Raw genomic sequence first — 20396 nt, forward strand, 5'->3', positions numbered from 1 at the left:
TTTTCGTACCGTGACCAGGTTTCGAACCTGGGCCTTCCGTAACCACTAAAGTATCGTAGCTGTAACTGTCAGGCGGAGCTAGAATGCTCCATGTATCAAACATATGTGAGCTCAAGGGAGGTTACACTTGAAGAAAAAGCGCCAGGTTAACGCGATCACAGCAAAACCGCCGGCAGCTACGGGATTCGAAAACCGCGCCTACAGAGATACTGGTGCCTTAAACCAGCGCCCTTAAAGCGCTCGGCCACGCTACATGCGCTGCTTGGTGCGCCAGTGTTCCTAGCATTTGTACAAACAGTGCACGCCACAGCTTCCTGTTCTGCTGGGACTGGCTGCTCATCCATCGCACTTCAAACAACTGCCCTTTTCGACTACAGAGAGCAGCGGACGTCTGCGCTCTGGGAGGCGACATTACGTGTTGGGGATGAAGTGGTAGTGCAAACTGCGGCCTGCGGAACACGAGTGAAAAAATCAACAGAGTACTGTCATTTCGAGTACTCGTCATTGCAACGGGCAGCAAGGCAAAACTTTCAAAATTGCCGTGACCAGGATTCGAACCTGGGTTATTGCGGCCACAACGCAATGTCCTAACCACTAGACGATCACGGCCATGGCCACGGAGCGCACGCGAAGGCAGCTGGCTCGAATGCAAGTGGCGATACCCAGCAAAGCCTAGGCCAAGGTGTACGCCACAGCAGTGTCAGACACGGTCTCCATCACATGTATACGAGCAAATGAACGTGCCTGCGCTGTCCAGGACACTAACTACAGTGGTTAGCTTGCATTCACCTCCGTGGCAATGTCTTGCAGTCCTCCAAGCCTCTTGACTACAGGTACCGGTATGTGGCTCGATAACAAGTGGATAGACGCCGCATCTCTCTCGCCGTCAGGTGTTGCCGCGAGTCATACTTAACGTAGCTTTCTGCACGCGTCAGCGTAGCGTCAGTCGAGCAAAGTCGAGACAAGTCGCATAAGAGGAGCAATAAAAACGCGCAATTCCGGTACCGGGATCGAACCCGGGCCTCCTGGGTGAGAGCCAGGTATCCTAGCCACTAGACCACACCGGATAACGACGGCAGTGCTCTTTCCAGCGAACGCAGCAGCCACCCACGGTTGACTGACGACAACTGTAAAAAATCCACTCTCTCGCGTTATAGAACGGCGTGCTCCGGACGCATTTCGTGGAGACGAACGCCAGCAATGATGAGAGCAAAAGGTGCCTGAAAATCCTGTCGTTGCACCACGCACTGTTCTACGACAATTCACCAAGCAGACGCTCACGCCTTGTTGTGCTGTTTCCTTTGCGGGCAATGAGTGCATCTGCCTTCGACACAGGAAACATTACACGTTTGGCAGCTGTGGGATTCGAACCCCACGCCTCCGAAGAGAATGGTGCCTGAAACCAGCGCCTTAGACCGCTCGGCCACGCTACTACACAACACGCGCGTCACAAGAGCTGCGTCCCACTCCACGAGAACACACCGCAACGGCACAAAAATGAGACGTAAAAAGTGGCAACGGTGGGATTCGAACCCCACGCCTCCCGAAGAGACTGGTGCCTAAAACCAGCGCCTTAGACCGCTCGGCCACGTTACCGTTGGGGCAGCAGCGGCAAAACGTTTCCTTTGTACTACAAAGATCACTTCCGAAATGGAAGTATCTTGGCAATCGCCGTGCCATGTATTTCCACTGCTCTCCCACTGGAAGCGTCTCTTTAGGCCATCCACAGCAAGAAAAAGCCGTGCCCGCCGTATGGTAGCGACGCCACTTGTCTGTAGCTGTCGCAGTTAAGGAGACAGCGTCAAGAGACGTTTTCGTACCGTGACCAGGTTCGAACCTGGGCCTTCCGTAACCACTAAAGTATCGTAGCTGTAACTGTCAGGCGGAGCTAGAATGCTCCATGTATCAAACATATGTGAGCTCAAGGAGGTTACACTTGAAGAAAAAGCGCCAGGTTAACGCGATCACAGCAAAACCGCCGGCAGCTACGGGATTCGAAACCGCGCCTACAGAGATACTGGTGCCTTAAACCAGCGCCTTAAAGCGCTCGGCCACGCTACATGCGCTGCTTGGTGCGCCAGTGTTCCTAGCATTTGTACAAACAGTGCACGCCACAGCTTCCTGTTCTGCTGGGACTGGCTGCTCATCCATCGCACTTCAAAACAACTGCCCTTTTCGACTACAGAGAGCAGCGGACGTCTGCGCTCTGGGAGGCGACATTACGTGTTGGGGATGAAGTGGTAGTGCAAACTGCGGCCTGCGGAACACGAGTGAAAAAATCAACAGAGTACTGTCATTTCGAGTACTCGTCATTGCAACGGCAGCAAGGCAAAACTTTCAAAATTGCCGTGACCAGGATTCGAACCTGGGTTATTGCGGCCACAACGCAATGTCCTAACCACTAGACGATCACGGCCATGGCCACGGAGGCGCACGCGAAGGCAGCTGGCTCGAATGCAAGTGGCGATACCCAGCAAAGCCTAGGCCAAGGTGTACGCCACAGCAGTGTCAGACACGGTCTCCATCACATGTATACGAGCAAATGAACGTGCCTGCGCTGTCAGGACACTAACTACAGTGGTTAGCTGCATTCACCTCCGTGGCAATGTCTTGCAGTCCTCCAAGCCTCTTGACTACAGGTACCGGTATGTGGCTCGATAACAAGTGGATAGACGCCGCATCTCTCTCGCCGTCAGGTGTTGCCGCGAGTCATACTTAACGTAGCTTTCTGCACGCGTCAGCGTAGCGTCAGTCGAGCAAAGTCGAGACAAGTCGCATAAGAGGAGCAATAAAAACGCGCAATTCCGGTACCGGGAATCGAACCCGGGCCTCCTGGGTGAGAGCCAGGTATCCTAGCCACTAGACCACACCGGATAACGACGGCAGTGCTCTTTCCAGCGAACGCAGCAGCCACCCACGGTTGACTGACGACAACTGTAAAAAATCCACTCTCTCGCGTTATAGAACGGCGTGCTCCGGACGCATTTCGTGGAGACGAACGCCAGCAATGATGAGAGCAAAAGGTGCCTGAAAATCCTGTCGTTGCACCACGCACTGTTCTACGACAATTCACCAAGCAGACGCTCACGCCTTGTTGTGCTGTTTCTTTGCGGGCAATGAGTGCATCTGCCTTCGACACAGGAAACATTACACGTTTGGCAGCTGTGGGATTCGAACCCACGCCTCCGAAGAGATGGTGCCTGAAACCAGCGCCTTAGACCGCTCGGCCCACGCTACCTACACAACACGCGCGTCACAAGAGCTGCGTCCCACTCCACGAGAACACACGCAACGGCACAAAAATGAGACGTAAAAAGTGGCAACGGTGGGATTCGAACCCACGCCTCCGAAGAGACTGGTGCCTAAAACCAGCGCCTTAGACCGCTCGGCCACGTTACCGTTGGGGCAGCAGCGGCAAAACGTTTCCTTTGTACTACAAAGATCACTTCGAAATGGAAGTATCTTGGCAATCGCCGTGCCATGTATTTCCACTGCTCTCCCACTGGAAGCGTCTCTTTAGGCCATCCACAGCAAGAAAAAGCCGTGCCCCGCCGTATGGTAGCGACGCCACTTGTCTGTAGCTGTCGCAGTTAAGGAGACAGCGTCAAGAGACGTTTTCGTACCGTGACCAGGTTTCGAACCTGGGCCTTCCGTAACCACTAAAGTATCGTAGCTGTAACTGTCAGGCGGAGCTAGAATGCTCCATGTATCAAACATATGTGAGCTCAAGGAGGTTACACTTGAAGAAAAAAGCGCCAGGTTAACGCGATCACAGCAAAACCGCCGGCAGCTACGGGATTCGAAACCGCGGCCTACAGAGATACTGGTGCCTTAAACCAGCGCCTTAAAGCGCTCGGCCACGCTACATGCGCTGCTTGGTGCGCCAGTGTTCCTAGCATTTGTACAAACAGTGCACGCCACAGCTTCCTGTTCTGCTGGGACTGGCTGCTCATCCATCGCACTTCAAACAACTGCCCTTTTCGACTACAGAGAGCAGCGGACGTCTGCGCTCTGGGAGGCGACATTACGTGTTGGGGATGAAGTGGTAGTGCAAACTGCGGCCTGCGGAACACGAGTGAAAAAATCAACAGAGTACTGTCATTTCGAGTACTCGTCATTGCAACGGCAGCAAGGCAAAACTTTCAAAATTGCCGTGACCAGGATTCGAACCTGGGTTATTGCGGCCACAACGCAATGTCCTAACCACTAGACGATCACGGCCATGGCCACGGAGGCGCACGCGAAGGCAGCTGGCTCGAATGCAAGTGGCGATACCCAGCAAAGCCTAGGCCAAGGTGTACGCCACAGCAGTGTCAGACACGGTCTCCATCACATGTATACGAGCAAATGAACGTGCCTGCGCTGTCAGGACACTAACTACAGTGGTTAGCTGCATTCACCTCCGTGGCAATGTCTTGCAGTCCTCCAAGCCTCTTGACTACAGGTACCGGTATGTGGCTCGATAACAAGTGGATAGACGCCGCATCTCTCTCGCCGTCAGGTGTTGCCGCGAGTCATACTTAACGTAGCTTTCTGCACGCGTCAGCGTAGCGTCAGTCGAGCAAAGTCGAGACAAGTCGCATAAGAGGAGCAATAAAAACGCGCAATTCCGGTACCGGGAATCGAACCCGGGCCTCCTGGGTGAGAGCCAGGTATCCTAGCCACTAGACCACACCGGATAACGACGGCAGTGCTCTTTCCAGCGAACGCAGCAGCCACCCACGGTTGACTGACGACAACTGTAAAAAATCCACTCTCTCGCGTTATAGAACGGCGTGCTCCGGACGCATTTCGTGGAGACGAACGCCAGCAATGATGAGAGCAAAAGGTGCCTGAAAATCCTGTCGTTGCACCACGCACTGTTCTACGACAATTCACCAAGCAGACGCTCACGCCTTGTTGTGCTGTTTCCTTTGCGGGCAATGAGTGCATCTGCCTTCGACACAGGAAACATTACACGTTTGGCAGCTGTGGGATTCGAACCCACGCCTCCGAAGAGAATGGTGCCTGAAACCAGCGCCTTAGACCGCTCGGCCACGCTACCTACACAACACGCGCGTCACAAGAGCTGCGTCCCACTCCACGAGAACACACCGCAACGGCACAAAAATGAGACGTAAAAAGTGGCAACGGTGGGATTCGAACCCACGCCTCCGAAGAGACTGGTGCCTAAAACCAGCGCCTTAGACCGCTCGGCCACGTTACCGTTGGGGCAGCAGCGGCAAAACGTTTCCTTTGTACTACAAAGATCACTTCGAAATGGAAGTATCTTGGCAATCGCCGTGCCATGTATTTCCACTGCTCTCCCACTGGAAGCGTCTCTTTAGGCCATCCACAGCAAGAAAAAGCCGTGCCCGCCGTATGGTAGCGACGCCACTTGTCTGTAGCTGTCGCAGTTAAGGAGACAGCGTCAAGAGACGTTTTCGTACCGTGACCAGGTTTCGAACCTGGGCCTTCCGTAACCACTAAAGTATCGTAGCTGTAACTGTCAGGCGGAGCTAGAATGCTCCATGTATCAAACATATGTGAGCTCAAGGAGGTTACACTTGAAGAAAAAGCGCCAGGTTAACGCGATCACAGCAAAACCGCCGGCAGCTACGGGATTCGAAACCGCGCCTACAGAGATACTGGTGCCTTAAACCAGCGCCTTAAAGCGCTCGGCCACGCTACATGCGCTGCTTGGTGCGCCAGTGTTCCTAGCATTTGTACAAACAGTGCACGCCACAGCTTCCTGTTCTGCTGGGACTGGCTGCTCATCCATCGCACTTCAAACAACTGCCCTTTTCGACTACAGAGAGCAGCGGACGTCTGCGCTCTGGGAGGCGACATTACGTGTTGGGGATGAAGTGGTAGTGCAAACTGCGGCCTGCGGAACACGAGTGAAAAAATCAACAGAGTACTGTCATTTCGAGTACTCGTCATTGCAACGGCAGCAAGGCAAAACTTTCAAAATTGCCGTGACCAGGATTCGAACCTGGGTTATTGCGGCCACAACGCAATGTCCTAACCACTAGACGATCACGGCCATGGCCACGGAGGCGCACGCGAAGGCAGCTGGCTCGAATGCAAGTGGCGATACCCAGCAAAGCCTAGGCCAAGGTGTACGCCACAGCAGTGTCAGACACGGTCTCCATCACATGTATACGAGCAAATGAACGTGCCTGCGCTGTCAGGACACTAACTACAGTGGTTAGCTGCATTCACCTCCGTGGCAATGTCTTGCAGTCCTCCAAGCCTCTTGACTACAGGTACCGGTATGTGGCTCGATAACAAGTGGATAGACGCCGCATCTCTCTCGCCGTCAGGTGTTGCCGCGAGTCATACTTAACGTAGCTTTCTGCACGCGTCAGCGTAGCGTCAGTCGAGCAAAGTCGAGACAAGTCGCATAAGAGGAGCAATAAAAACGCGCAATTCCGGTACCGGGAATCGAACCCGGGCCTCCTGGGTGAGAGCCAGGTATCCTAGCCACTAGACCACACCGGATAACGACGGCAGTGCTCTTTCCAGCGAACGCAGCAGCCACCCACGGTTGACTGACGACAACTGTAAAAAATCCACTCTCTCGCGTTATAGAACGGCGTGCTCCGGACGCATTTCGTGGAGACGAACGCCAGCAATGATGAGAGCAAAAGGTGCCTGAAAATCCTGTCGTTGCACCACGCACTGTTCTACGACAATTCACCAAGCAGACGCTCACGCCTTGTTGTGCTGTTTCCTTTGCGGGCAATGAGTGCATCTGCCTTCGACACAGGAAACATTACACGTTTGGCAGCTGTGGGATTCGAACCCACGCCTCCGAAGAGAATGGTGCCTGAAACCAGCGCCTTAGACCGCTCGGCCACGCTACCTACACAACACGCGCGTCACAAGAGCTGCGTCCCACTCCACGAGAACACACCGCAACGGCACAAAAATGAGACGTAAAAAGTGGCAACGGTGGGATTCGAACCCACGCCTCCGAAGAGACTGGTGCCTAAAACCAGCGCCTTAGACCGCTCGGCCACGTTACCGTTGGGGCAGCAGCGGCAAAACGTTTCCTTTGTACTACAAAGATCACTTCGAAATGGAAGTATCTTGGCAATCGCCGTGCCATGTATTTCCACTGCTCTCCCACTGGAAGCGTCTCTTTAGGCCATCCACAGCAAGAAAAAGCCGTGCCCGCCGTATGGTAGCGACGCCACTTGTCTGTAGCTGTCGCAGTTAAGGAGACAGCGTCAAGAGACGTTTTCGTACCGTGACCAGGTTTCGAACCTGGGCCTTCCGTAACCACTAAAGTATCGTAGCTGTAACTGTCAGGCGGAGCTAGAATGCTCCATGTATCAAACATATGTGAGCTCAAGGAGGTTACACTTGAAGAAAAAGCGCCAGGTTAACGCGATCACAGCAAAACCGCCGGCAGCTACGGGATTCGAAACCGCGCCTACAGAGATACTGGTGCCTTAAACCAGCGCCTTAAAGCGCTCGGCCACGCTACATGCGCTGCTTGGTGCGCCAGTGTTCCTAGCATTTGTACAAACAGTGCACGCCACAGCTTCCTGTTCTGCTGGGACTGGCTGCTCATCCATCGCACTTCAAACAACTGCCCTTTTCGACTACAGAGAGCAGCGGACGTCTGCGCTCTGGGAGGCGACATTACGTGTTGGGGATGAAGTGGTAGTGCAAACTGCGGCCTGCGGAACACGAGTGAAAAAATCAACAGAGTACTGTCATTTCGAGTACTCGTCATTGCAACGGCAGCAAGGCAAAACTTTCAAAATTGCCGTGACCAGGATTCGAACCTGGGTTATTGCGGCCACAACGCAATGTCCTAACCACTAGACGATCACGGCCATGGCCACGGAGGCGCACGCGAAGGCAGCTGGCTCGAATGCAAGTGGCGATACCCAGCAAAGCCTAGGCCAAGGTGTACGCCACAGCAGTGTCAGACACGGTCTCCATCACATGTATACGAGCAAATGAACGTGCCTGCGCTGTCAGGACACTAACTACAGTGGTTAGCTGCATTCACCTCCGTGGCAATGTCTTGCAGTCCTCCAAGCCTCTTGACTACAGGTACCGGTATGTGGCTCGATAACAAGTGGATAGACGCCGCATCTCTCTCGCCGTCAGGTGTTGCCGCGAGTCATACTTAACGTAGCTTTCTGCACGCGTCAGCGTAGCGTCAGTCGAGCAAAGTCGAGACAAGTCGCATAAGAGGAGCAATAAAAACGCGCAATTCCGGTACCGGGAATCGAACCCGGGCCTCCTGGGTGAGAGCCAGGTATCCTAGCCACTAGACCACACCGGATAACGACGGCAGTGCTCTTTCCAGCGAACGCAGCAGCCACCCACGGTTGACTGACGACAACTGTAAAAAATCCACTCTCTCGCGTTATAGAACGGCGTGCTCCGGACGCATTTCGTGGAGACGAACGCCAGCAATGATGAGAGCAAAAGGTGCCTGAAAATCCTGTCGTTGCACCACGCACTGTTCTACGACAATTCACCAAGCAGACGCTCACGCCTTGTTGTGCTGTTTCCTTTGCGGGCAATGAGTGCATCTGCCTTCGACACAGGAAACATTACACGTTTGGCAGCTGTGGGATTCGAACCCACGCCTCCGAAGAGAATGGTGCCTGAAACCAGCGCCTTAGACCGCTCGGCCACGCTACCTACACAACACGCGCGTCACAAGAGCTGCGTCCCACTCCACGAGAACACACCGCAACGGCACAAAAATGAGACGTAAAAAGTGGCAACGGTGGGATTCGAACCCACGCCTCCGAAGAGACTGGTGCCTAAAACCAGCGCCTTAGACCGCTCGGCCACGTTACCGTTGGGGCAGCAGCGGCAAAACGTTTCCTTTGTACTACAAAGATCACTTCGAAATGGAAGTATCTTGGCAATCGCCGTGCCATGTATTTCCACTGCTCTCCCACTGGAAGCGTCTCTTTAGGCCATCCACAGCAAGAAAAAGCCGTGCCCGCCGTATGGTAGCGACGCCACTTGTCTGTAGCTGTCGCAGTTAAGGAGACAGCGTCAAGAGACGTTTTCGTACCGTGACCAGGTTTCGAACCTGGGCCTTCCGTAACCACTAAAGTATCGTAGCTGTAACTGTCAGGCGGAGCTAGAATGCTCCATGTATCAAACATATGTGAGCTCAAGGAGGTTACACTTGAAGAAAAAGCGCCAGGTTAACGCGATCACAGCAAAACCGCCGGCAGCTACGGGATTCGAAACCGCGCCTACAGAGATACTGGTGCCTTAAACCAGCGCCTTAAAGCGCTCGGCCACGCTACATGCGCTGCTTGGTGCGCCAGTGTTCCTAGCATTTGTACAAACAGTGCACGCCACAGCTTCCTGTTCTGCTGGGACTGGCTGCTCATCCATCGCACTTCAAACAACTGCCCTTTTCGACTACAGAGAGCAGCGGACGTCTGCGCTCTGGGAGGCGACATTACGTGTTGGGGATGAAGTGGTAGTGCAAACTGCGGCCTGCGGAACACGAGTGAAAAAATCAACAGAGTACTGTCATTTCGAGTACTCGTCATTGCAACGGCAGCAAGGCAAAACTTTCAAAATTGCCGTGACCAGGATTCGAACCTGGGTTATTGCGGCCACAACGCAATGTCCTAACCACTAGACGATCACGGCCATGGCCACGGAGGCGCACGCGAAGGCAGCTGGCTCGAATGCAAGTGGCGATACCCAGCAAAGCCTAGGCCAAGGTGTACGCCACAGCAGTGTCAGACACGGTCTCCATCACATGTATACGAGCAAATGAACGTGCCTGCGCTGTCAGGACACTAACTACAGTGGTTAGCTGCATTCACCTCCGTGGCAATGTCTTGCAGTCCTCCAAGCCTCTTGACTACAGGTACCGGTATGTGGCTCGATAACAAGTGGATAGACGCCGCATCTCTCTCGCCGTCAGGTGTTGCCGCGAGTCATACTTAACGTAGCTTTCTGCACGCGTCAGCGTAGCGTCAGTCGAGCAAAGTCGAGACAAGTCGCATAAGAGGAGCAATAAAAACGCGCAATTCCGGTACCGGGAATCGAACCCGGGCCTCCTGGGTGAGAGCCAGGTATCCTAGCCACTAGACCACACACCGGATAACGACGGCAGTGCTCTTTCCAGCGAACGCAGCAGCCACCCACGGTTGACTGACGACAACTGTAAAAAATCCACTCTCTCGCGTTATAGAACGGCGTGCTCCGGACGCATTTCGTGGAGACGAACGCCAGCAATGATGAGAGCAAAAGGTGCCTGAAAATCCTGTCGTTGCACCACGCACTGTTCTACGACAATTCACCAAGCAGACGCTCACGCCTTGTTGTGCTGTTTCCTTTGCGGGCAATGAGTGCATCTGCCTTCGACACAGGAAACATTACACGTTTGGCAGCTGTGGGATTCGAACCCACGCCTCCGAAGAGAATGGTGCCTGAAACCAGCGCCTTAGACCGCTCGGCCACGCTACCTACACAACACGCGCGTCACAAGAGCTGCGTCCCACTCCACGAGAACACACCGCAACGGCACAAAAATGAGACGTAAAAAGTGGCAACGGTGGGATTCGAACCCACGCCTCCGAAGAGACTGGTGCCTAAAACCAGCGCCTTAGACCGCTCGGCCACGTTACCGTTGGGGCAGCAGCGGCAAAACGTTTCCTTTGTACTACAAAGATCACTTCGAAATGGAAGTATCTTGGCAATCGCCGTGCCATGTATTTCCACTGCTCTCCCACTGGAAGCGTCTCTTTAGGCCATCCACAGCAAGAAAAAGCCGTGCCCGCCGTATGGTAGCGACGCCACTTGTCTGTAGCTGTCGCAGTTAAGGAGACAGCGTCAAGAGACGTTTTCGTACCGTGACCAGGTTTCGAACCTGGGCCTTCCGTAACCACTAAAGTATCGTAGCTGTAACTGTCAGGCGGAGCTAGAATGCTCCATGTATCAAACATATGTGAGCTCAAGGAGGTTACACTTGAAGAAAAAGCGCCAGGTTAACGCGATCACAGCAAAACCGCCGGCAGCTACGGGATTCGAAACCGCGCCTACAGAGATACTGGTGCCTTAAACCAGCGCCTTAAAGCGCTCGGCCACGCTACATGCGCTGCTTGGTGCGCCAGTGTTCCTAGCATTTGTACAAACAGTGCACGCCACAGCTTCCTGTTCTGCTGGGACTGGCTGCTCATCCATCGCACTTCAAACAACTGCCCTTTTCGACTACAGAGAGCAGCGGACGTCTGCGCTCTGGGAGGCGACATTACGTGTTGGGGATGAAGTGGTAGTGCAAACTGCGGCCTGCGGAACACGAGTGAAAAAATCAACAGAGTACTGTCATTTCGAGTACTCGTCATTGCAACGGCAGCAAGGCAAAACTTTCAAAATTGCCGTGACCAGGATTCGAACCTGGGTTATTGCGGCCACAACGCAATGTCCTAACCACTAGACGATCACGGCCATGGCCACGGAGGCGCACGCGAAGGCAGCTGGCTCGAATGCAAGTGGCGATACCCAGCAAAGCCTAGGCCAAGGTGTACGCCACAGCAGTGTCAGACACGGTCTCCATCACATGTATACGAGCAAATGAACGTGCCTGCGCTGTCAGGACACTAACTACAGTGGTTAGCTGCATTCACCTCCGTGGCAATGTCTTGCAGTCCTCCAAGCCTCTTGACTACAGGTACCGGTATGTGGCTCGATAACAAGTGGATAGACGCCGCATCTCTCTCGCCGTCAGGTGTTGCCGCGAGTCATACTTAACGTAGCTTTCTGCACGCGTCAGCGTAGCGTCAGTCGAGCAAAGTCGAGACAAGTCGCATAAGAGGAGCAATAAAAACGCGCAATTCCGGTACCGGGAATCGAACCCGGGCCTCCTGGGTGAGAGCCAGGTATCCTAGCCACTAGACCACACCGGATAACGACGGCAGTGCTCTTTCCAGCGAACGCAGCAGCCACCCACGGTTGACTGACGACAACTGTAAAAAATCCACTCTCTCGCGTTATAGAACGGCGTGCTCCGGACGCATTTCGTGGAGACGAACGCCAGCAATGATGAGAGCAAAAGGTGCCTGAAAATCCTGTCGTTGCACCACGCACTGTTCTACGACAATTCACCAAGCAGACGCTCACGCCTTGTTGTGCTGTTTCCTTTGCGGGCAATGAGTGCATCTGCCTTCGACACAGGAAACATTACACGTTTGGCAGCTGTGGGATTCGAACCCACGCCTCCGAAGAGAATGGTGCCTGAAACCAGCGCCTTAGACCGCTCGGCCACGCTACCTACACAACACGCGCGTCACAAGAGCTGCGTCCCACTCCACGAGAACACACCGCAACGGCACAAAAATGAGACGTAAAAAGTGGCAACGGTGGGATTCGAACCCACGCCTCCGAAGAGACTGGTGCCTAAAACCAGCGCCTTAGACCGCTCGGCCACGTTACCGTTGGGGCAGCAGCGGCAAAACGTTTCCTTTGTACTACAAAGATCACTTCGAAATGGAAGTATCTTGGCAATCGCCGTGCCATGTATTTCCACTGCTCTCCCACTGGAAGCGTCTCTTTAGGCCATCCACAGCAAGAAAAAGCCGTGCCCGCCGTATGGTAGCGACGCCACTTGTCTGTAGCTGTCGCAGTTAAGGAGACAGCGTCAAGAGACGTTTTCGTACCGTGACCAGGTTTCGAACCTGGGCCTTCCGTAACCACTAAAGTATCGTAGCTGTAACTGTCAGGCGGAGCTAGAATGCTCCATGTATCAAACATATGTGAGCTCAAGGAGGTTACACTTGAAGAAAAAGCGCCAGGTTAACGCGATCACAGCAAAACCGCCGGCAGCTACGGGATTCGAAACCGCGCCTACAGAGATACTGGTGCCTTAAACCAGCGCCTTAAAGCGCTCGGCCACGCTACATGCGCTGCTTGGTGCGCCAGTGTTCCTAGCATTTGTACAAACAGTGCACGCCACAGCTTCCTGTTCTGCTGGGACTGGCTGCTCATCCATCGCACTTCAAACAACTGCCCTTTTCGACTACAGAGAGCAGCGGACGTCTGCGCTCTGGGAGGCGACATTACGTGTTGGGGATGAAGTGGTAGTGCAAACTGCGGCCTGCGGAACACGAGTGAAAAAATCAACAGAGTACTGTCATTTCGAGTACTCGTCATTGCAACGGCAGCAAGGCAAAACTTTCAAAATTGCCGTGACCAGGATTCGAACCTGGGTTATTGCGGCCACAACGCAATGTCCTAACCACTAGACGATCACGGCCATGGCCACGGAGGCGCACGCGAAGGCAGCTGGCTCGAATGCAAGTGGCGATACCCAGCAAAGCCTAGGCCAAGGTGTACGCCACAGCAGTGTCAGACACGGTCTCCATCACATGTATACGAGCAAATGAACGTGCCTGCGCTGTCAGGACACTAACTACAGTGGTTAGCTGCATTCACCTCCGTGGCAATGTCTTGCAGTCCTCCAAGCCTCTTGACTACAGGTACCGGTATGTGGCTCGATAACAAGTGGATAGACGCCGCATCTCTCTCGCCGTCAGGTGTTGCCGCGAGTCATACTTAACGTAGCTTTCTGCACGCGTCAGCGTAGCGTCAGTCGAGCAAAGTCGAGACAAGTCGCATAAGAGGAGCAATAAAAACGCGCAATTCCGGTACCGGGAATCGAACCCGGGCCTCCTGGGTGAGAGCCAGGTATCCTAGCCACTAGACCACACCGGATAACGACGGCAGTGCTCTTTCCAGCGAACGCAGCAGCCACCCACGGTTGACTGACGACAACTGTAAAAAATCCACTCTCTCGCGTTATAGAACGGCGTGCTCCGGACGCATTTCGTGGAGACGAACGCCAGCAATGATGAGAGCAAAAGGTGCCTGAAAATCCTGTCGTTGCACCACGCACTGTTCTACGACAATTCACCAAGCAGACGCTCACGCCTTGTTGTGCTGTTTCCTTTGCGGGCAATGAGTGCATCTGCCTTCGACACAGGAAACATTACACGTTTGGCAGCTGTGGGATTCGAACCCACGCCTCCGAAGAGAATGGTGCCTGAAACCAGCGCCTTAGACCGCTCGGCCACGCTACCTACACAACACGCGCGTCACAAGAGCTGCGTCCCACTCCACGAGAACACACCGCAACGGCACAAAAATGAGACGTAAAAAGTGGCAACGGTGGGATTCGAACCCACGCCTCCGAAGAGACTGGTGCCTAAAACCAGCGCCTTAGACCGCTCGGCCACGTTACCGTTGGGGCAGCAGCGGCAAAACGTTTCCTTTGTACTACAAAGATCACTTCGAAATGGAAGTATCTTGGCAATCGCCGTGCCATGTATTTCCACTGCTCTCCCACTGGAAGCGTCTCTTTAGGCCATCCACAGCAAGAAAAAGCCGTGCCCGCCGTATGGTAGCGACGCCACTTGTCTGTAGCTGTCGCAGTTAAGGAGACAGCGTCAAGAGACGTTTTCGTACCGTGACCAGGTTTCGAACCTGGGCCTTCCGTAACCACTAAAGTATCGTAGCTGTAACTGTCAGGCGGAGCTAGAATGCTCCATGTATCAAACATATGTGAGCTCAAGGAGGTTACACTTGAAGAAAAAGCGCCAGGTTAACGCGATCACAGCAAAACCGCCGGCAGCTACGGGATTCGAAACCGCGCCTACAGAGATACTGGTGCCTTAAACCAGCGCCTTAAAGCGCTCGGCCACGCTACATGCGCTGCTTGGTGCGCCAGTGTTCCTAGCATTTGTACAAACAGTGCACGCCACAGCTTCCTGTTCTGCTGGGACTGGCTGCTCATCCATCGCACTTCAAACAACTGCCCTTTTCGACTACAGAGAGCAGCGGACGTCTGCGCTCTGGGAGGCGACATTACGTGTTGGGGATGAAGTGGTAGTGCAAACTGCGGCCTGCGGAACACGAGTGAAAAAATCAACAGAGTACTGTCATTTCGAGTACTCGTCATTGCAACGGCAGCAAGGCAAAACTTTCAAAATTGCCGTGACCAGGATTCGAACCTGGGTTATTGCGGCCACAACGCAATGTCCTAACCACTAGACGATCACGGCCATGGCCACGGAGGCGCACGCGAAGGCAGCTGGCTCGAATGCAAGTGGCGATACCCAGCAAAGCCTAGGCCAAGGTGTACGCCACAGCAGTGTCAGACACGGTCTCCATCACATGTATACGAGCAAATGAACGTGCCTGCGCTGTCAGGACACTAACTACAGTGGTTAGCTGCATTCACCTCCGTGGCAATGTCTTGCAGTCCTCCAAGCCTCTTGACTACAGGTACCGGTATGTGGCTCGATAACAAGTGGATAGACGCCGCATCTCTCTCGCCGTCAGGTGTTGCCGCGAGTCATACTTAACGTAGCTTTCTGCACGCGTCAGCGTAGCGTCAGTCGAGCAAAGTCGAGACAAGTCGCATAAGAGGAGCAATAAAAACGCGCAATTCCGGTACCGGGAATCGAACCCGGGCCTCCTGGGTGAGAGCCAGGTATCCTAGCCACTAGACCACACCGGATAACGACGGCAGTGCTCTTTCCAGCGAACGCAGCAGCCACCCACGGTTGACTGACGACAACTGTAAAAAATCCACTCTCTCGCGTTATAGAACGGCGTGCTCCGGACGCATTTCGTGGAGACGAACGCCAGCAATGATGAGAGCAAAAGGTGCCTGAAAATCCTGTCGTTGCACCACGCACTGTTCTACGACAATTCACCAAGCAGACGCTCACGCCTTGTTGTGCTGTTTCCTTTGCGGGCAATGAGTGCATCTGCCTTCGACACAGGAAACATTACACGTTTGGCAGCTGTGGGATTCGAACCCACGCCTCCGAAGAGAATGGTGCCTGAAACCAGCGCCTTAGACCGCTCGGCCACGCTACCTACACAACACGCGCGTCACAAGAGCTGCGTCCCACTCCACGAGAACACACCGCAACGGCACAAAAATGAGACGTAAAAGTGGCAACGGTGGGATTCGAACCCACGCCTCCGAAGAGACTGGTGCCTAAAACCAGCGCCTTAGACCGCTCGGCCACGTTACCGTTGGGGCAGCAGCGGCAAAACGTTTCCTTTGTACTACAAAGATCACTTCGAAATGGAAGTATCTTGGCAATCGCCGTGCCATGTATTTCCACTGCTCTCCCACTGGAAGCGTCTCTTTAGGCCATCCACAGCAAGAAAAAGCCGTGCCCGCCGTATGGTAGCGACGCCACTTGTCTGTAGCTGTCGCAGTTAAGGAGACAGCGTCAAGAGACGTTTTCGTACCGTGACCAGGTTTCGAACCTGGGCCTTCCGTAACCACTAAAGTATCGTAGCTGTAACTGTCAGGCGGAGCTAGAATGCTCCATGTATCAAACATATGTGAGCTCAAGGAGGTTACACTTGAAGAAAAAAGCGCCAGGTTAACGCGATCACAGCAAAACCGCCGGCAGCTACGGGATTCGAAACCGCGCCTACAGAGATACTGGTGCCTTAAACCAGCGCCTTAAAGCGCTCGGCCCACGCTACATGCGCTGCTTGGTGCGCCAGTGTTCCTAGCATTTGTACAAACAGTGCACGCCACAGCTTCCTGTTCTGCCTGGGACTGGCTGCTCATCCATCGCACTTCAAACAACTGCCCTTTTCGACTACAGAGAGCAGCGGACGTCTGCGCTCTGGGAGGCGACATTACGTGTTGGGGATGAAGTGGTAGTGCAAACTGCGGCCTGCGGAACACGAGTGAAAAAATCAACAGAGTACTGTCATTTCGAGTACTCGTCATTGCAACGGCAGCAAGCAAAACTTTCAAAATTGCCGTGACCAGGATTCGAACCTGGGTTATTGCGGCCACAACGCAATGTCCTAACCACTAGACGATCACGGCCATGGCCACGGAGGCGCACGCGAAGGCAGCTGGCTCGAATGCAAGTGGCGATACCCAGCAAAGCCTAGGCCAAGGTGTACGCCACAGCAGTGTCAGACACGGTCTCCATCACATGTATACGAGCAAATGAACGTGCCTGCGCTGTCAGGACACTAACTACAGTGGTTAGCTGCATTCACCTCCGTGGCAATGTCTTGCAGTCCTCCAAGCCTCTTGACTACAGGTACCGGTATGTGGCTCGATAACAAGTGGATAGACGCCGCATCTCTCTCGCCGTCAGGTGTTGCCGCGAGTCATACTTAACGTAGCTTTCTGCACGCGTCAGCGTAGCGTCAGTCGAGCAAAGTCGAGACAAGTCGCATAAGAGGAGCAATAAAAACGCGCAATTCCGGTACCGGAATCGAACCCGGGCCTCCTGGGTGAGAGCCAGGTATCCTAGCCACTAGACCACACCGGATAACGACGGCAGTGCTCTTTCCAGCGAACGCAGCAGCCACCCACGGTTGACTGACGACAACTGTAAAAAATCCACTCTCTCGCGTTATAGAACGGCGTGCTCCGGACGCATTTCGTGGAGACGAACGCCAGCAATGATGAGAGCAAAAGGTGCCTGAAAATCCTGTCGTTGCACCACGCACTGTTCTACGACAATTCACCAAGCAGACGCTCACGCCTTGTTGTGCTGTTTCCTTTGCGGGCAATGAGTGCATCTGCCTTCGACACAGGAAACATTACACGTTTGGCAGCTGTGGGATTCGAACCCACGCCTCCGAAGAGAATGGTGCCTGAAACCAGCGCCTTAGACCGCTCGGCCACGCTACCTACACAACACGCGCGTCACAAGAGCTGCGTCCCACTCCACGAGAACACACCGCAACGGCACAAAAATGAGACGTAAAAAGTGGCAACGGTGGGATTCGAACCCACGCCTCCGAAGAGACTGGTGCCTAAAACCAGCGCCTTAGACCGCTCGGCCACGTTACCGTTGGGGCAGCAAGCGGCAAAACGTTTCCTTTGTACTACAAAGATCACTTCGAAATGGAAGTATCTTGGCAATCGCCGTGCCATGTATTTCCACTGCTCTCCCACTGGAAGCGTCTCTTTAGGCCATCCACAGCAAGAAAAAGCCGTGCCCGCCGTATGGTAGCGACGCCACTTGTCTGTAGCTGTCGCAGTTAAGGAGACAGCGTCAAGAGACGTTTTCGTACCGTGACCAGGTTTCGAACCTGGGCCTTCCGTAACCACTAAAGTATCGTAGCTGTAACTGTCAGGCGGAGCTAGAATGCTCCATGTATCAAACATATGTGAGCTCAAGGAGGTTACACTTGAAGAAAAAGCGCCAGGTTAACGCGATCACAGCAAAACCGCCGGCAGCTACGGGATTCGAAACCGCGCCTACAGAGATACTGGTGCCTTAAACCAGCGCCTAAAGCGCTCGGCCACGCTACATGCGCTGCTTGGTGCGCCAGTGTTCCTAGCATTTGTACAAACAGTGCACGCCACAGCTTCCTGTTCTGCTGGGACTGGCTGCTCATCCATCGCACTTCAAACAACTGCCCTTTTCGACTACAGAGAGCAGCGGACGTCTGCGCTCTGGGAGGCGACATTACGTGTTGGGGATGAAGTGGTAGTGCAAACTGCGGCCTGCGGAACACGAGTGAAAAAATCAACAGAGTACTGTCATTTCGAGTACTCGTCATTGCAACGGCAGCAAGGCAAAACTTTCAAAATTGCCGTGACCAGGATTCGAACCTGGGTTATTGCGGCCACAACGCAATGTCCTAACCACTAGACGATCACGGCCATGGCCACGGAGGCGCACGCGAAGGCAGCTGGCTCGAATGCAAGTGGCGATACCCAGCAAAGCCTAGGCCAAGGTGTACGCCACAGCAGTGTCAGACACGGTCTCCATCACATGTATACGAGCAAATGAACGTGCCTGCGCTGTCAGGACACTAACTACAGTGGTTAGCTGCATTCACCTCCGTGGCAATGTCTTGCAGTCCTCCAAGCCTCTTGACTACAGGTACCGGTATGTGGCTCGATAACAAGTGGATAGACGCCGCATCTCTCTCGCCGTCAGGTGTTGCCGCGAGTCATACTTAACGTAGCTTTCTGCACGCGTCAGCGTAGCGTCAGTCGAGCAAAGTCGAGACAAGTCGCATAAGAGGAGCAATAAAAACGCGCAATTCCGGTACCGGGAATCGAACCCGGGCCTCCTGGGTGAGAGCCAGGTATCCTAGCCACTAGACCACACCGGATAACGACGGCAGTGCTCTTTCCAGCGAACGCAGCAGCCACCCACGGTTGACTGACGACAACTGTAAAAAATCCACCCTCTCGCGTTATAGAACGGCGTGCTCCGGACGCATTTCGTGGAGACGAACGCCAGCAATGATGAGAGCAAAAGGTGCCTGAAAATCCTGTCGTTGCACCACGCACTGTTCTACGACAATTCACCAAGCAGACGCTCACGCCTTGTTGTGCTGTTTCCTTTGCGGGCAATGAGTGCATCTGCCTTCGACACAGGAAACATTACACGTTTGGCAGCTGTGGGATTCGAACCCACGCCTCCGAAGAGAATGGTGCCTGAAACCAGCGCCTTAGACCGCTCGGCCACGCTACCTACACAACACGCGCGTCACAAGAGCTGCGTCCCACTCCACGAGAACACCACCCGCAACGGCACAAAAATGAGACGTAAAAAGTGGCAACGGTGGGATTCGAACCCACGCCTCCGAAGAGACTGGTGCCTAAAACCAGCGCCTTAGACCGCTCGGCCACGTTACCGTTGGGGCAGCAGCGGCAAAACGTTTCCTTTGTACTACAAAGATCACTTTCGAAATGGAAGTATCTTGGCAATCGCCGTGCCATGTATTTCCACTGCTCTCCCACTGGAAGCGTCTCTTTAGGCCATCCACAGCAAGAAAAGCCGTGCCCGCCGTATGGTAGCGACGCCACTTGTCTGTAGCTGTCGCAGTTAAGGAGACAGCGTCAAGAGACGTTTTCGTACCGTGACCAGGTTTCGAACCTGGGCCTTCCGTAACCACTAAAGTATCGTAGCTGTAACTGTCAGGCGGAGCTAGAATGCTCCATGTATCAAACATATGTGAGCTCAAGGAGGTTACACTTGAAGAAAAAGCGCCAGGTTAACGCGATCACAGCAAAACCGCCGGCAGCTACGGATTCGAAACCGCGCCTACAGAGATACTGGTGCCTTAAAACCAGCGCCTTAAAGCGCTCGGCCACGGCTACATGCGCTGCTTGGTGCGCCAGTGTTCCTAGCATTTGTACAAACAGTGCACGCCACAGCTTCCTGTTCTGCTGGGACTGGCTGCTCATCCATCGCACTTCAAACAACTGCCCTTTTCGACTACAGAGAGCAGCGGACGTCTGCGCTCTGGGAGGCGACATTACGTGTTGGGGATGAAGTGGTAGTGCAAACTGCGGCCTGCGGAACACGAGTGAAAAAATCAACAGAGTACTGTCATTTCGAGTACTCGTCATTGCAACGGCAGCAAGGCAAAACTTTCAAAATTGCCGT

General features: G+C 54.0%; 42 non-coding genes across 42 annotated transcripts; all 42 read right to left on the bottom strand.

The window, feature by feature from the left end:
- Positions 1 to 537: 537 nt before the first annotated feature.
- Trnah-gug lies at positions 538 to 609 on the bottom strand. Its single transcript has one exon. It is a non-coding gene; the product is annotated as a tRNA-His (tRNA).
- Positions 610 to 996: 387 nt separating this feature from the next.
- On the bottom strand, positions 997 to 1067 carry Trnae-cuc. The gene has a single exon. It is a non-coding gene; the product is annotated as a tRNA-Glu (tRNA).
- Positions 1068 to 1512: 445 nt separating this feature from the next.
- Trnal-uag lies at positions 1513 to 1596 on the bottom strand. Its single transcript has one exon. It is a non-coding gene; the product is annotated as a tRNA-Leu (tRNA).
- Positions 1597 to 2344: 748 nt separating this feature from the next.
- Trnah-gug lies at positions 2345 to 2416 on the bottom strand. The gene has a single exon. It is a non-coding gene; the product is annotated as a tRNA-His (tRNA).
- A 386-nt stretch (positions 2417 to 2802) lies between these two features.
- Trnae-cuc lies at positions 2803 to 2874 on the bottom strand. Its single transcript has one exon. It is a non-coding gene; the product is annotated as a tRNA-Glu (tRNA).
- Positions 2875 to 3317: 443 nt separating this feature from the next.
- Positions 3318 to 3399, bottom strand: Trnal-uag. Its single transcript has one exon. It is a non-coding gene; the product is annotated as a tRNA-Leu (tRNA).
- A 750-nt stretch (positions 3400 to 4149) lies between these two features.
- On the bottom strand, positions 4150 to 4221 carry Trnah-gug. The gene has a single exon. It is a non-coding gene; the product is annotated as a tRNA-His (tRNA).
- Positions 4222 to 4607: 386 nt separating this feature from the next.
- Trnae-cuc lies at positions 4608 to 4679 on the bottom strand. The gene has a single exon. It is a non-coding gene; the product is annotated as a tRNA-Glu (tRNA).
- Positions 4680 to 4962: 283 nt separating this feature from the next.
- Trnal-cag lies at positions 4963 to 5044 on the bottom strand. The gene has a single exon. It is a non-coding gene; the product is annotated as a tRNA-Leu (tRNA).
- Positions 5045 to 5124: 80 nt separating this feature from the next.
- Positions 5125 to 5206, bottom strand: Trnal-uag. Its single transcript has one exon. It is a non-coding gene; the product is annotated as a tRNA-Leu (tRNA).
- Positions 5207 to 5953: 747 nt separating this feature from the next.
- Positions 5954 to 6025, bottom strand: Trnah-gug. The gene has a single exon. It is a non-coding gene; the product is annotated as a tRNA-His (tRNA).
- A 386-nt stretch (positions 6026 to 6411) lies between these two features.
- Trnae-cuc lies at positions 6412 to 6483 on the bottom strand. The gene has a single exon. It is a non-coding gene; the product is annotated as a tRNA-Glu (tRNA).
- A 283-nt stretch (positions 6484 to 6766) lies between these two features.
- Positions 6767 to 6848, bottom strand: Trnal-cag. The gene has a single exon. It is a non-coding gene; the product is annotated as a tRNA-Leu (tRNA).
- Positions 6849 to 6928: 80 nt separating this feature from the next.
- Positions 6929 to 7010, bottom strand: Trnal-uag. Its single transcript has one exon. It is a non-coding gene; the product is annotated as a tRNA-Leu (tRNA).
- Positions 7011 to 7757: 747 nt separating this feature from the next.
- Trnah-gug lies at positions 7758 to 7829 on the bottom strand. The gene has a single exon. It is a non-coding gene; the product is annotated as a tRNA-His (tRNA).
- Positions 7830 to 8215: 386 nt separating this feature from the next.
- Positions 8216 to 8287, bottom strand: Trnae-cuc. Its single transcript has one exon. It is a non-coding gene; the product is annotated as a tRNA-Glu (tRNA).
- A 283-nt stretch (positions 8288 to 8570) lies between these two features.
- On the bottom strand, positions 8571 to 8652 carry Trnal-cag. The gene has a single exon. It is a non-coding gene; the product is annotated as a tRNA-Leu (tRNA).
- An 80-nt stretch (positions 8653 to 8732) lies between these two features.
- On the bottom strand, positions 8733 to 8814 carry Trnal-uag. Its single transcript has one exon. It is a non-coding gene; the product is annotated as a tRNA-Leu (tRNA).
- A 747-nt stretch (positions 8815 to 9561) lies between these two features.
- Trnah-gug lies at positions 9562 to 9633 on the bottom strand. Its single transcript has one exon. It is a non-coding gene; the product is annotated as a tRNA-His (tRNA).
- Positions 9634 to 10019: 386 nt separating this feature from the next.
- Positions 10020 to 10093, bottom strand: Trnae-cuc. The gene has a single exon. It is a non-coding gene; the product is annotated as a tRNA-Glu (tRNA).
- Positions 10094 to 10376: 283 nt separating this feature from the next.
- Positions 10377 to 10458, bottom strand: Trnal-cag. The gene has a single exon. It is a non-coding gene; the product is annotated as a tRNA-Leu (tRNA).
- An 80-nt stretch (positions 10459 to 10538) lies between these two features.
- Positions 10539 to 10620, bottom strand: Trnal-uag. Its single transcript has one exon. It is a non-coding gene; the product is annotated as a tRNA-Leu (tRNA).
- A 747-nt stretch (positions 10621 to 11367) lies between these two features.
- Trnah-gug lies at positions 11368 to 11439 on the bottom strand. The gene has a single exon. It is a non-coding gene; the product is annotated as a tRNA-His (tRNA).
- Positions 11440 to 11825: 386 nt separating this feature from the next.
- On the bottom strand, positions 11826 to 11897 carry Trnae-cuc. Its single transcript has one exon. It is a non-coding gene; the product is annotated as a tRNA-Glu (tRNA).
- A 283-nt stretch (positions 11898 to 12180) lies between these two features.
- On the bottom strand, positions 12181 to 12262 carry Trnal-cag. Its single transcript has one exon. It is a non-coding gene; the product is annotated as a tRNA-Leu (tRNA).
- An 80-nt stretch (positions 12263 to 12342) lies between these two features.
- Positions 12343 to 12424, bottom strand: Trnal-uag. The gene has a single exon. It is a non-coding gene; the product is annotated as a tRNA-Leu (tRNA).
- Positions 12425 to 13171: 747 nt separating this feature from the next.
- On the bottom strand, positions 13172 to 13243 carry Trnah-gug. The gene has a single exon. It is a non-coding gene; the product is annotated as a tRNA-His (tRNA).
- A 386-nt stretch (positions 13244 to 13629) lies between these two features.
- On the bottom strand, positions 13630 to 13701 carry Trnae-cuc. Its single transcript has one exon. It is a non-coding gene; the product is annotated as a tRNA-Glu (tRNA).
- A 283-nt stretch (positions 13702 to 13984) lies between these two features.
- Trnal-cag lies at positions 13985 to 14066 on the bottom strand. Its single transcript has one exon. It is a non-coding gene; the product is annotated as a tRNA-Leu (tRNA).
- Positions 14067 to 14146: 80 nt separating this feature from the next.
- Positions 14147 to 14228, bottom strand: Trnal-uag. The gene has a single exon. It is a non-coding gene; the product is annotated as a tRNA-Leu (tRNA).
- A 747-nt stretch (positions 14229 to 14975) lies between these two features.
- Trnah-gug lies at positions 14976 to 15047 on the bottom strand. The gene has a single exon. It is a non-coding gene; the product is annotated as a tRNA-His (tRNA).
- Positions 15048 to 15433: 386 nt separating this feature from the next.
- Trnae-cuc lies at positions 15434 to 15505 on the bottom strand. The gene has a single exon. It is a non-coding gene; the product is annotated as a tRNA-Glu (tRNA).
- A 283-nt stretch (positions 15506 to 15788) lies between these two features.
- Trnal-cag lies at positions 15789 to 15870 on the bottom strand. Its single transcript has one exon. It is a non-coding gene; the product is annotated as a tRNA-Leu (tRNA).
- A 79-nt stretch (positions 15871 to 15949) lies between these two features.
- Positions 15950 to 16031, bottom strand: Trnal-uag. The gene has a single exon. It is a non-coding gene; the product is annotated as a tRNA-Leu (tRNA).
- Positions 16032 to 16780: 749 nt separating this feature from the next.
- Positions 16781 to 16852, bottom strand: Trnah-gug. The gene has a single exon. It is a non-coding gene; the product is annotated as a tRNA-His (tRNA).
- Positions 16853 to 17238: 386 nt separating this feature from the next.
- Positions 17239 to 17309, bottom strand: Trnae-cuc. The gene has a single exon. It is a non-coding gene; the product is annotated as a tRNA-Glu (tRNA).
- Positions 17310 to 17592: 283 nt separating this feature from the next.
- On the bottom strand, positions 17593 to 17674 carry Trnal-cag. The gene has a single exon. It is a non-coding gene; the product is annotated as a tRNA-Leu (tRNA).
- An 80-nt stretch (positions 17675 to 17754) lies between these two features.
- Trnal-uag lies at positions 17755 to 17836 on the bottom strand. Its single transcript has one exon. It is a non-coding gene; the product is annotated as a tRNA-Leu (tRNA).
- Positions 17837 to 18583: 747 nt separating this feature from the next.
- Positions 18584 to 18655, bottom strand: Trnah-gug. The gene has a single exon. It is a non-coding gene; the product is annotated as a tRNA-His (tRNA).
- Positions 18656 to 19041: 386 nt separating this feature from the next.
- On the bottom strand, positions 19042 to 19113 carry Trnae-cuc. The gene has a single exon. It is a non-coding gene; the product is annotated as a tRNA-Glu (tRNA).
- Positions 19114 to 19396: 283 nt separating this feature from the next.
- Positions 19397 to 19478, bottom strand: Trnal-cag. Its single transcript has one exon. It is a non-coding gene; the product is annotated as a tRNA-Leu (tRNA).
- An 82-nt stretch (positions 19479 to 19560) lies between these two features.
- On the bottom strand, positions 19561 to 19642 carry Trnal-uag. The gene has a single exon. It is a non-coding gene; the product is annotated as a tRNA-Leu (tRNA).
- Between the last annotated feature and the right edge of the window lie 754 nt (positions 19643 to 20396).

This window comes from Schistocerca americana, unplaced genomic scaffold, assembly GCF_021461395.2.
Source record: "Schistocerca americana isolate TAMUIC-IGC-003095 unplaced genomic scaffold, iqSchAmer2.1 HiC_scaffold_1731, whole genome shotgun sequence".
Lineage (NCBI taxonomy): Eukaryota > Metazoa > Arthropoda > Insecta > Orthoptera > Acrididae > Schistocerca > Schistocerca americana.